The sequence below is a fragment of the Rana temporaria genome, chromosome 7, assembly GCF_905171775.1.
Source record: "Rana temporaria chromosome 7, aRanTem1.1, whole genome shotgun sequence".
In the NCBI taxonomy this organism is placed as follows: Eukaryota; Metazoa; Chordata; class Amphibia; order Anura; family Ranidae; genus Rana; species Rana temporaria.
The window spans coordinates 160,291,787-160,302,816 of record NC_053495.1 but is presented as its reverse complement, the minus strand read 5'-3'; the positions used below and the strand labels follow the sequence as shown (position 1 = coordinate 160,302,816).

The following is an 11,030-nucleotide window of genomic DNA, read 5'->3' as shown; positions in this document are numbered from 1 at the left end:
AATATCAGAATTGCCTTTTTTGGCTGATGTTTCCCTAAATGCTTCCTTTTCACTATAAATCATCCACAACTTACACCAGTATATCCATCTGTGCCCAGCAATTTTTCATCCATGTTGCACTGCTCTGGACATGTCACCCTGTAAAAGAGGAAAATATAATACTGGGGTCTCATGCAAGAACATTATCACCCTATAGTGTTCAAGTAGGAGAGCTCCATTGCCAACTAGACATGTGCACACTGAAATATTTAATTTCAGAATTTCGTTTTGAATGTTCCACCTACAAGCTATAGTAGAATTCTAATATTGTATGATTAGTAATAATTATATTTATTATTTATTATTACTAGTCAACCAACATAAATGTCCACTCGCGGCGACTTCTTTGTCAAATCTTCATGTCGAATCTTTTCTCTCCATGTCAAATAATCTTGGACTAGTAGAGTTAAGTTAGACACATTCTACCTTTTTTGCTATTGTCTCTATAATGTCAAATCTTTTCTCTATATGTAGAATAATCTTGGACTAATAGAGCTAAGGTTAGGCACATTCGACCACAGGTTCGATAGACACAGATCGCTATTGTCAGTGTCATGTCAAATCTCCTATCTATATCGAAATGTTGTTGCAACGAAAATGAAAATAAAGCATTTGTTTATGTCGGATCTTTCGTTTTTCGGACTCGTTATCATTGGTTAAAACAATAACGAAAATACACCAAATTCGGATGAAAATGCATTTGTAAAACGATTGCACATGTCTATTGCCAACTGCCAGAATTGTGGCTGCTAATGCAGCACTAAGTTACTACCTGAACCAGATTGACAACAGACAAAAACATTACTAAAATTAGGACTTGGAAACGGAGATTCACCCTGCTATCTTTATGGATGCAAGGTCTGCTTTTTTGATATACAGTTCAATAACCCTCTCTCCCAAAAAATGATCGGTAAAAAACATTTAAAAGATCGGTGCCCAATTTATTAACCCACCTATACTCTAATGATCCAGCTCCGATAGTGGATGCTCTCAGAACTCAGGAGTTCAAGAAAAGTAAGTAGACATGTACATTTGGAGATGTAATCCTGCTAAGCTGTTTGGGGGTTATCCTACACCAGTGGTCATCAACTCTGTCCTCAGGGCCCACTAACAGGCCAGGTTTGTAAGGTAACTTAAATACATCACAGGTTATATCATTTGCTGCTCAGTGATTGTAGTATTCTAGTCTGCATCTCCCCAAGGTAATACATAAAACCTGGCCTGTTAGTGGGTCCTGAGGACAGGGTTGATGACCACTGTCCTACACTGACCCTTTGAGGACTAATGCTACAAATGTACTAAATATGTTTTTCTTTACTTTTGTCCAGACTACACCTGCTAGCCTAACTTTTGCCACATTATTTGAAATCACCATTTAACGTTACCATATACTGTGCCCCTCACATTTGTGAACAAATTCACCTGTAGCACCCTGCTCCCAAGTACAATTCCCATCATGCCTAGTCATGTCTGTGAATGTCAGATTTTTACAATGCCTCATACGATGTATAGTCCTGCAACAGATGGAGGGTCGTAGTTTGACAATCCCTGCTTTAGAGAGTATATCACCAAAAATGCAGTACCTATTAAAAGGGATGTCTTACATTTGAGTTGTTGATCTTAATGTAGACATTTCGGAAAAGTCAGGAGCCATAGAAACAATACTCTCCATGTGAAACTGTTGGTGCTTAGCTATTCAACTGATCCACTGGCTTTGTTAAGCCTCGTACACACAATCGGATTTTCAGACGGGAATTGTGTGATGGCAGGCTGTTGTCAGAAAATCCGACCGTTTGTACTGTATGCTCCATCGGACAATTGTTGTCAGGTTTTCCTCCAACAAATGTTGGATAGTATGCTTTAACATTTTCTGACAACAAATGTGTGTTGTTGTATTTTCCGATCATGTATACAGAAGTCCTTTGGACCAATCCAAAGTACAAACAGGCATGCTCAGAAGAAATGCTAACCATAACACAACATTAGCAGAGGTTGCCCAAAGGTTGGCACTAAACAGCTGAAAAACCACAACGTTTCATGTTTGTTGGCCAACAATTCTTTGCCATGTGTATGCAAGACAAGTTCATGGCCAACGACCTTCGGACAATCCAATCCTGTGTACCAGGCTTTACTCTGATTAACTGTTGTGGACCACTTGCAGAATCAAAGATTTCTGTCTTTTCTCCCTCATCTATAGACATGTTTTTTCATCAAATCAGAAACAAATTTTGAGAAAGAGTTCTGTGCTGTTTATCTAATAAAATGCTCCTGTGGTGACCTTTTCTCTGGACCAGTAAAGCAGGCATGCACTTTAAAGGAGAAGTACAGCCAAAGCTCATTTTGCTGTACTTTTCCTGTAGATCACTGGAGTGCAGTCCGATCTGTACTCCTGTGACCCATTTTCAGCATACAGCTGGCTGATGCCTGCCGTTGGCTGATGTCAGAGATCCGGTCCAGGCTTAGGTAAGATCGCGACCATATGGTTGGGATTCGCCCACATGCCTGGATCGGCACCTGGCTCAGCCTCTCCGCAGGCTGCAGAGATCCTGAGCCGGCCGCTACTGCCCCCTCCACAGCCCAGTGCTCCAGTGAGTGTGCGGCGGGGGGTTGGCAGAGCAGAGAGCGGTAACTGATAGTCACCGGCTCTCTGCTTAGTGTTAAAGACGGCAGAGGACAGATGCAGCCACCAAGGTTAATATGGTTCTGCAAAAACCCCAATTCCTGTACTTCTCCTTTAAATCATGTGGTAGGACAGGTTTATGCTGGCGGTGAGCTGAAACGTTGTTCTTGTATCATAAATTTTTGGACTGTTTTTGTTTGTTTCATGCTGAAGAATGGCTGGCTAGTGATGCGGACTCAATCGGACAAATATCACAGTAGAGTAAAACCTTGAATTGCAAGCTTTATTCATTCCGGAAACATGCTTGTAATCCAAAGCACTCTGATATCAAAGGGAATTTCCCCATAAGAAATAATGGACCCTCAGATGATTCATTCCACAACCATTAATTCATAAGTCCTTCAGCTTAGAGTCCATATAAAATGATTATAGCAATGTGATAGATTGTGTAACCATACAATGGCCATCCACAAATAGAAGCCTCCACAAGGGGATTGGAAGCAAAATCCAGCAGGAACTACAGAGTTTAAAGAAGAGAGGCAGCTCTAAGTGTAGCAATTTGGTTACATTTAATGAAGGTACAAAATTTAGCAACTCACATGGTTGATGACTAAAACAGGCACATCTAAGTATGCAGGCATCCGGGATAAAGCTGTCCACATAGACCATCCTCCGTACCGCCGGCTACTACCACTGTCAGTATGCAATTATGACTGGGAAGTCTACCTTGCAGTAGAGAGATCTGAAAGCGAGGCTTGAAGCGCTCGTGGAGCGCAGCATGGAAGGGATGACATTGATGGTGGTGCAGAGGACGGTCTATGTGGACAGCTTTACACCAGATGCCCGCATACTTAGATGTGCCTGTTTTAATCATCAACTATGTGAGTTGCTAAATGTTGTACCTTCATAAGTATTGCTACACTAATGCCTTGTACAGGCGAGCAAACATGTACGATGAAACCGGTCCACCTCACCGTTTTCACCGTACATGTCTGCCCGGGGATTTCTGTATGGTGGCTGTACTCACCATCATACAGAAATCCGCGCGTAAACAATATGCGGGGCGTGCCTGCGCCGTTGCGGCGACGATGACGCGGCGATGTGGGCGGCCCTGCCAGTTCAAGGCTTCCACGCATGCGTCAAAGTCATTAGACGCATGCGAGGGATGGCGGGCGCTCGGACATGTACGGTAGGTCTGTACAGACGACCGAACATGTCCGAGCGGACAGGATTCCAGCGGGCTGTTTTAAAACAAGTCCAGAAATATTTGCCCGCTGAAAAAAGGCCCGGCGGGCAAATGTATGCTGGAATCCTGTCCGCTCGGGCCTACACACGACCGAACATGTCTGCTGAAACTGGTCCGCGGACCAGTTTCAGCAGACATGTTCGGTCGTGTGTACGGCCCATTAGAGGCGCCTCTCTTCTCTTGTATACTCACTTGTGACATGACTCTACTTGTATATCAAGACATTGCTTGTACATATAAGTATGTAAATGTGTTTAAAAATGTTGCTCGTCTTTCAAACGGTTCTCAAACCAAGTTGCTCTAAATTCAAGGGTTTTACTGTATATACATTCATTTTACATGCTTCTATCAATATAGTGAAAGAAATGAGGACTGTCTTACGTACTTCACAATTCCATCGGGAATCTGATTTACTTTTGTAGTGCAGTCAACTTCAACTGGGGAGAGAAATAATAAATCAATTACAAACAAAAGTGTATACATAGGGGAAAATATGCTATACATAATCATAATGACCTAGAATAAAATTGCACATATATGGGGAGAACATATGACTGTTTGCTCTGAACCCAAGGCCTAGAAGTGAAAGACCACACTCAGAATGGCTATAGATCAAGTCTCTAGGTCCTCCCACAGCACTCTGGTGCTTTAATTGTTTGCCTGCTGGCACAGGGAACTGTCTGGGAGGACATAAACGTACATGGGTGGGGTGAAGACAAGTTCTCAATTCTTGTCTCATATCTTTTTTCTCTTTAAAGCTCTGTACCCCCAGTGCTGTAATTTCTGCTTACTTTTTAATGGAAATTTCTTAAAGTTCAAATTTCTTTCAATGAGAGAATGCTTTCTACCCTCCATTTCCAGAGCTGGGTGAAAGCAGAGATGAGTACCATCCATACGTCTCATCACAAGTGCCCTTGCATAAAACACAAAAGAGGAAAAGAGGCGACATGTCTGATAAGACTTCTTAGGCCGTGTATACACGATCAGATTTCTGATAGAATAAAATCCGATGGATTTTTTCGTCGGAAATCCAAAGAAGCTGACTTTCATCAGTCTTGCATACACACTATCAGACTAAATTCCGACCGTGCCAAAACGCGGTGACGTAAAACACTACGACGAGCAAAAAAGTTCAATGCTTCCGAGCATGCGTCGACTTGATTCTGAGCATGCGTAGAATTCTTTCCGATGGAGTTCCACACAGACGATCAGAATTTCCTATTTGTTTTTTTATCCATCGGAAAAATGTTCTATTCTTTTACACCGATCGGTTTGTCCGATGAAAAAAGTTAATCGGACTGTTTTCATCGGATAAACCGATCGTGTGTACACGGCATAAGCTTACAGAATGCATCAGGTCAAACTCTGCTGCCTATAGGACAGCACAATCTCATTTAGACACATCGTGTAACTGCTGTAAGTTGAAATTAGAGGTAAGACTACGAAAAAGAGGCCGTTAAAGGCCAAACTTTGCCACATTATTTAAAATTACCATTTAACGTTACCATATACTGTGCCCCTGACCTTTGTGAACAAATTCACTTTAATATTTGGCCTCTATCCAGCATATACTCACTTACCCTCTACCTCTGTGCCACTCTGGTTCCGCCAAGGGTAAAAAGAAATACCCAATAATCCAGGATATAGGAGGTCATGTGACTCCCCATCCTTCCTTCCATGTGACGGTGATTGTAATTGGCAATTGGATATATTTTCTTTCTTTGGTTGCTTGTTTCAATGTTTGTTTAGCTGTTCGATAAGATTATTTAGATAATGATCTTTCACATTTGGCTATCCACCCCTCAGAAGGGAAGGAGTCTTAAAGGGGTTGTAAAGCTTTGTGTTTTTTCACCTTAATGCATCCTATGCATTAAGGTAAAAAAACACCTTGCAGTCTCCGCCCCCCCCCCCCCCGAGCCGCTGTTTTACTTACCTGAGCCCACAATCTCCGTGGCCGCAATGCTTTCCCCCAACTCTTGTGGGCTATTCATTGAATGATTGATAGCAGCGCAGCCATTGGCTCCCGCTGCTGTCAATCAAATCAATGATGCTTCGCGCCGGGGGCGGGGCCGAGTGATACACTCAGTGGCTATGGCCACCAACTGTATCACACAGGAGCGCGTTCGCAAGCTAACCCCCTTGGGAGAGCGCTTCCCAGAGGGGGTTAGCTCTTGCAGGGAGGAGCCGAGACAGCCGCCGAGGGACCGCAGAAGATGAGGATCGGGGCCACTCTGTGCAAAACAAACTGCACAGTGGAGGTAAGTATGACATGTTTGTTATTAAAAAAAAAAAAAAAAAAAGTCTTTCTGTGGCATTAGCTGTCATCGGGACCTATTGCTACTAAGGTAGTTGCAACATACTCTTATTAAACTGAAGAAACCTCTCAAATTTACTATTCCATAGGGGAGTTGTCAGACAGACGACTCTCCCATTAGCGATACTGCCGCTGGTGATTTCTCAGCAGCAGGATTGCTAAGAGGCTGCCCATTGGTCCATATGGAATGGCTCTCTCTGTAGCTGATGCAGCCAGATATCACTCTCTCGTCATGGGGTATGAAGAGAATGATTCCATAGAGAAAGACAGCAGAGAATGGCCCATGTGAATTTAGTTTGAAAGAAAATGAACACTTTGATACCCCTGTAGTGTTATAAAATATCACCTTCTGATACTTCTGTCTTATTTTCAGGTATTTCTTCAATAGCTGTCCTCATAACAAATTTTCTTTCAGCTGTGTTTTTTTCCATTATAAATGATTGAACTCCATTCTTAAGAAGGCCAGAATGAATTGCTGCCAAGCATGCTGGAGTGTCCTGGTTTTAAAAAATAAGTACAGCATAATATTAAAATTGCCTTTTGACAGATATTTTACTATACAGTCTACTTTCCTTATACTGTACTATGATCTGCAACTTACACCAGTATATCCATCTGCATCCAGGGATTTCACATTTTCAATGCTGCAATGTTCTGGACATGTCACCCTGCAGAAGAAGAAAACAAAATACTGGTGAATCCAAGTGTTTGGCTAGAGACAGAGAGAGAGATTTAGGACACTGTGCCCCTAATGGACTTCAGCTGAATGGGTTAACACTACCCTGTCTCTATCCACCAGGGGTAGCTCACAAGCAGAAGGCACTCAGGAGGCTTGATGGTTGGCAGCATTGAATCACGGGAGATGAAATTCAGGAAAGAACGTTTACTATGACAGTCTATGGACCATTAGACCACAATTCCCAATGTAAAAAGGGTATAAGGGGAGAGAGAGTTGTATTTTCTCAGGCTGAACACTGAGGAACTTTCTCTTTGCTGCAAGGACACTGAGGTATGCACATTATTGTTTCTGTGTGCACATCAACCTGCCTCAAGCCTTGCTGCTAGAAGAGACTGAGGACATATGGACTGACCATCTAACTAGCAGCATTATTTACTGCATGCAGACTTTACTGGACCTATACTCATACGCACCACCACAAAGACTGGGTCCCAACGCTAGCTGGGTGAAGAACTAGGGCTAATGACTTTTCACTCAGATAGTTGCTTCAACAACAACTATACCTATTGTCAGAAGTAAGAGGTACCTCTTTAGGGTGTCTTAAATTGTAATGCTGCCATTCATTTAGAGTGCGCTCTAAAGTGGATATAGCCTTCTGTTTACAGAGGAGTTATCATAGTATTGTTTATCATTGTTGTTACTGTTTTCTAATGCCATTACTTATTGCTGATTTTGTATTTGGCAGAAGGTTGCTACTAGTTACTAACATCCACCATATCACCCTGAGGCCAGACCTCCATATATCACTCTCAGAGACAATGAACAGTAATTTTGCTTTGTTTTGTTTCTCCGGCTCCTCTGTTCCAGGACACCTCCTCCATGACCGTGTAAGGATGAGGCTCCCTCCCAGCTCCCGAGGTCCTCCGCCTCCTGCTTGCAATCTCCATTCTTCACTTCTCCCAGCCGACAACTCCGTCCGATGGGCTTATGAAGGAGGCCTGACAATTCCAATTGGGGATTGGTGAGGGCTCCTCACATGAGCTCCCTGTCACTCCAATTCCCAGCCCTGCCCCTCTTCCAGAATATTCTCCCTGGAAGCAGGAAAGGGGCCCAAGAACTGAAGCACAGGTTGTTAAATCCACTGCTACACTAACCACTCCCTGCCCCCTGATCAAAACAAGCAGGCCTAGCCTAAAGCATTGACCTGCCTAAATTTACCTGCCTGGCAGCTACCACATCAAAAATCCTCACCTCTAGCACCTACCTATGGTAGCGGGTGCTACATGTAGATTAGAAGATTTACTCTAATTTAGCTTGTAGAACTCCATTCTATGTTGCTATAGCCTAGTGAACATATTGTCCAGTGATCTATAATTGACATAATCAATTACTCATTTATGTGCATACTGTTATTTACTGCAACCCGTGACAATATATTGGGTTTTTGATACTGAACCTTAGTTGTGTGCAGGGTAACTATATTTGTGCTCCCAGTAGCAGTGCAGTGTCCGTCTGCTAAACCCTGTGTGCGAGTGGGGTTCAAGTTTTTCACAGAGTCGAGATTGAAAAACAGAGAACCCAATCAACAAAGTGGATCCTGTTGGCGTAGTGCTACTGGGGTCTAATGCGGAAACATATCAAATTCATGTAGAAGTGTTCCATTGCCTACTGTCTCATACAGCACTAGATTACCAGCTGAACTAGAGTGACAGACATAGAAAAAAACTAAATTTGGACTTGGAAATTAAGATTCACCATGCTATCTTTATGTTTGCAAGATCTACTGCTGCTACTTGTTTGATTTCCTGTTCTATAACACTCTCTCCCAAGAAGCTATCACCAATACAATTATTAAAAATATTAAAGGGATTGGTGGCCAGTTTTAGCACCCCACTATACCCTAATGATCCTGCCCTGTTAGTGGATGTTCTCAAGCGTTCCAAGAGAGTAAGTAAACATGGGCATTCCAAGATGTATGCCTGCTAAGCTCCTTGGGGGTTATCCTACACACTAACCCTATGTAGCACCCTGCTCCCAATGAGTGGGTGCTATATGTTAAAATCATAGTTGTCAGAGCAATAGTTTGGCTCAGACAGATTGTATTTAAATTATGGTTCTGTTTCAGTTCAGCTGGGTTACACGTTTTTACACTTGACAGTAGGTGTCACTGTCACCACTGGTCGAGGTTGAAAATGCAACAGGTTGAATGTATTGGATAATCCCTCTTTCAGAAGTGGCTCAGGGGGCGTGGTCAACCAACTGTGCATTCTGGGAGAGGGTACTCAATGTGCAGACACCATTTTGTGGGGTCGGTTTTCGTTGATCCAGGACCTGAGGGCCCTCCTGGCCTCAGGGATGTATTGGCGGTTCCCGCCTCGGGGCTACATTGGCCTGAGGCTCCATTACTGAGATGTAGGCCCAGGAGCTGCAGGGGCCTACTGATCCAGGGATGGTCCTGTGTCGCCTTGCCTGCTGAAAGGGACCGAGCAATTGAGGACTCAATTGGAGGATGCATCCGGAGCTGTGCTCTTTTCTTCAGAAGTTAACCCAGTTCGTAGTTACACAAGTCTGTGGCAGAGACTGTTGAACCAATTCTACTTTCACCAAGTCTGTGGCAGAGACTATATTTGATCGAGCTTCGCACCGGCTGCTAGGCCAGTGAGAGTGGGCCTATCCGGTGGTCGCTGAGTCCAGCGTGGCGACAGTTGGTCCTCTGGACCTAGGAGAATATCCGTGATTCGCAAGTAAGATGCCTGAATCTCCCCTAAACCTTCATCCCTCTTTTCTGAAATTACTTTAATAAAAAACCCTCTCTGCAGGAGGGAGAAAAAGAGACTGGGTGTTTGGCGCAGACATTTCTTTCTTTAACTGCCTCTTTAAAGAGAACCCCTGAGACGAGTACAAGGAACAGTAAAGGTAACGGCAAGCCCAAATCTAAACCAGCAGCTCCTTCGGGGGTAGTGCTACACCTATAAGGGGTAATGCTACAAATGTACTGAATATATTTTTCTTTATTTTGTCCAGGCCTACATTTAACCTGCTAATCTAACTTTTACCACTTTATTTCAAATTAATATTTAACCCTAAAATATACTGTGCTCCCTGTACTTTGTGAGCATTATCAATTTAATGTTTGGCCTCTCTCTCTATCATATACTCACTGATCCTTCACCCTGTGCTACTCCATTTGCTGCAGATAATGAAAATAAGTACCCAGTACTCCTGAATATAGAAGGTCATATGGCTTAATTCCCTTTCTCTGATAGCGACAGTGATTGGCAACTAGAAATATTCTATTTTATTTTTTGGTTACTTGTCTCCATGTTTGTGGAGATGTTCTATGAGATTATTTAGATGAGGATCTTTCACATTCAGGTACATACCCCTCAGAAGGGAAGGAGCCTTAAGCCAGCCATAAGTGGTTAAAATCTCGGCCGGTTCAGCAGAGATCGGCCGAGATTGGAACGATACATGGGCAGGCTCATTGTACTCAAGTTTTCAATCAATCAACTTGGGTACAACCAACCTGTCGAATTTTTTATTATTGTCAGCAGCTATAGCCACTAGCAGGAAACCCTACCTTACTGGAAGAACACAGTAGCCCCATGGGAGGGATTTCCCCCTCAACACTGACTGTGTTCATAGGGGAATTGAGCGATTTTCTTGGGTTGTAGGAAAGAACATCTATGGCAGGCTTTAGAGTCTATATCACCAAAAATGTAGCTCCTATTGCAAGGAATGCTTGACGTTTGACTTGTTACTTTTGGTGTAAACATCATAGAAGAGCTTGGAATCACTCAAACAAATGTGTCATGGAGGCTACCACCCTCTCTATCTGAAAATGTTAGTTGCTTGGCTAAATGCTGACCCACTGTCTTCATTACTCTGATTAACGGATGTGGAACAATTGCACAGACAAGAATTTTTGTTTTTTCCCTCTGAACTACAGACAAGAACAGGCTTAGCGACTCAGGCACTGTTAAATGTCAAAGAATCAGAATGACAGTCAGGCATCCAAAATTTTTAGAAGAAGATTAGCAATGGCAGCCTCGATAGATTTTGGGTTACATATTTACCTTAACAATTCCCTCCAAAGCTATTTAATAGGGATTTTGAGTTATTTACTGTATGC

General features: G+C 43.0%; 1 long non-coding RNA gene across 1 annotated transcript; it reads right to left on the bottom strand.

Moving 5' to 3' along the window:
* Nucleotides 1-73: 73 nt before the first annotated feature.
* On the bottom strand, nucleotides 74-6,710 carry LOC120944861. The gene is made up of 3 exons (XR_005750516.1): nucleotides 6,566-6,710; nucleotides 4,291-4,342; nucleotides 74-138 (listed from the first exon to the last, which is right to left on the bottom strand). It is a non-coding gene; the product is annotated as an uncharacterized LOC120944861 (long non-coding RNA).
* Nucleotides 6,711-11,030: the final 4,320 nt, after the last annotated feature.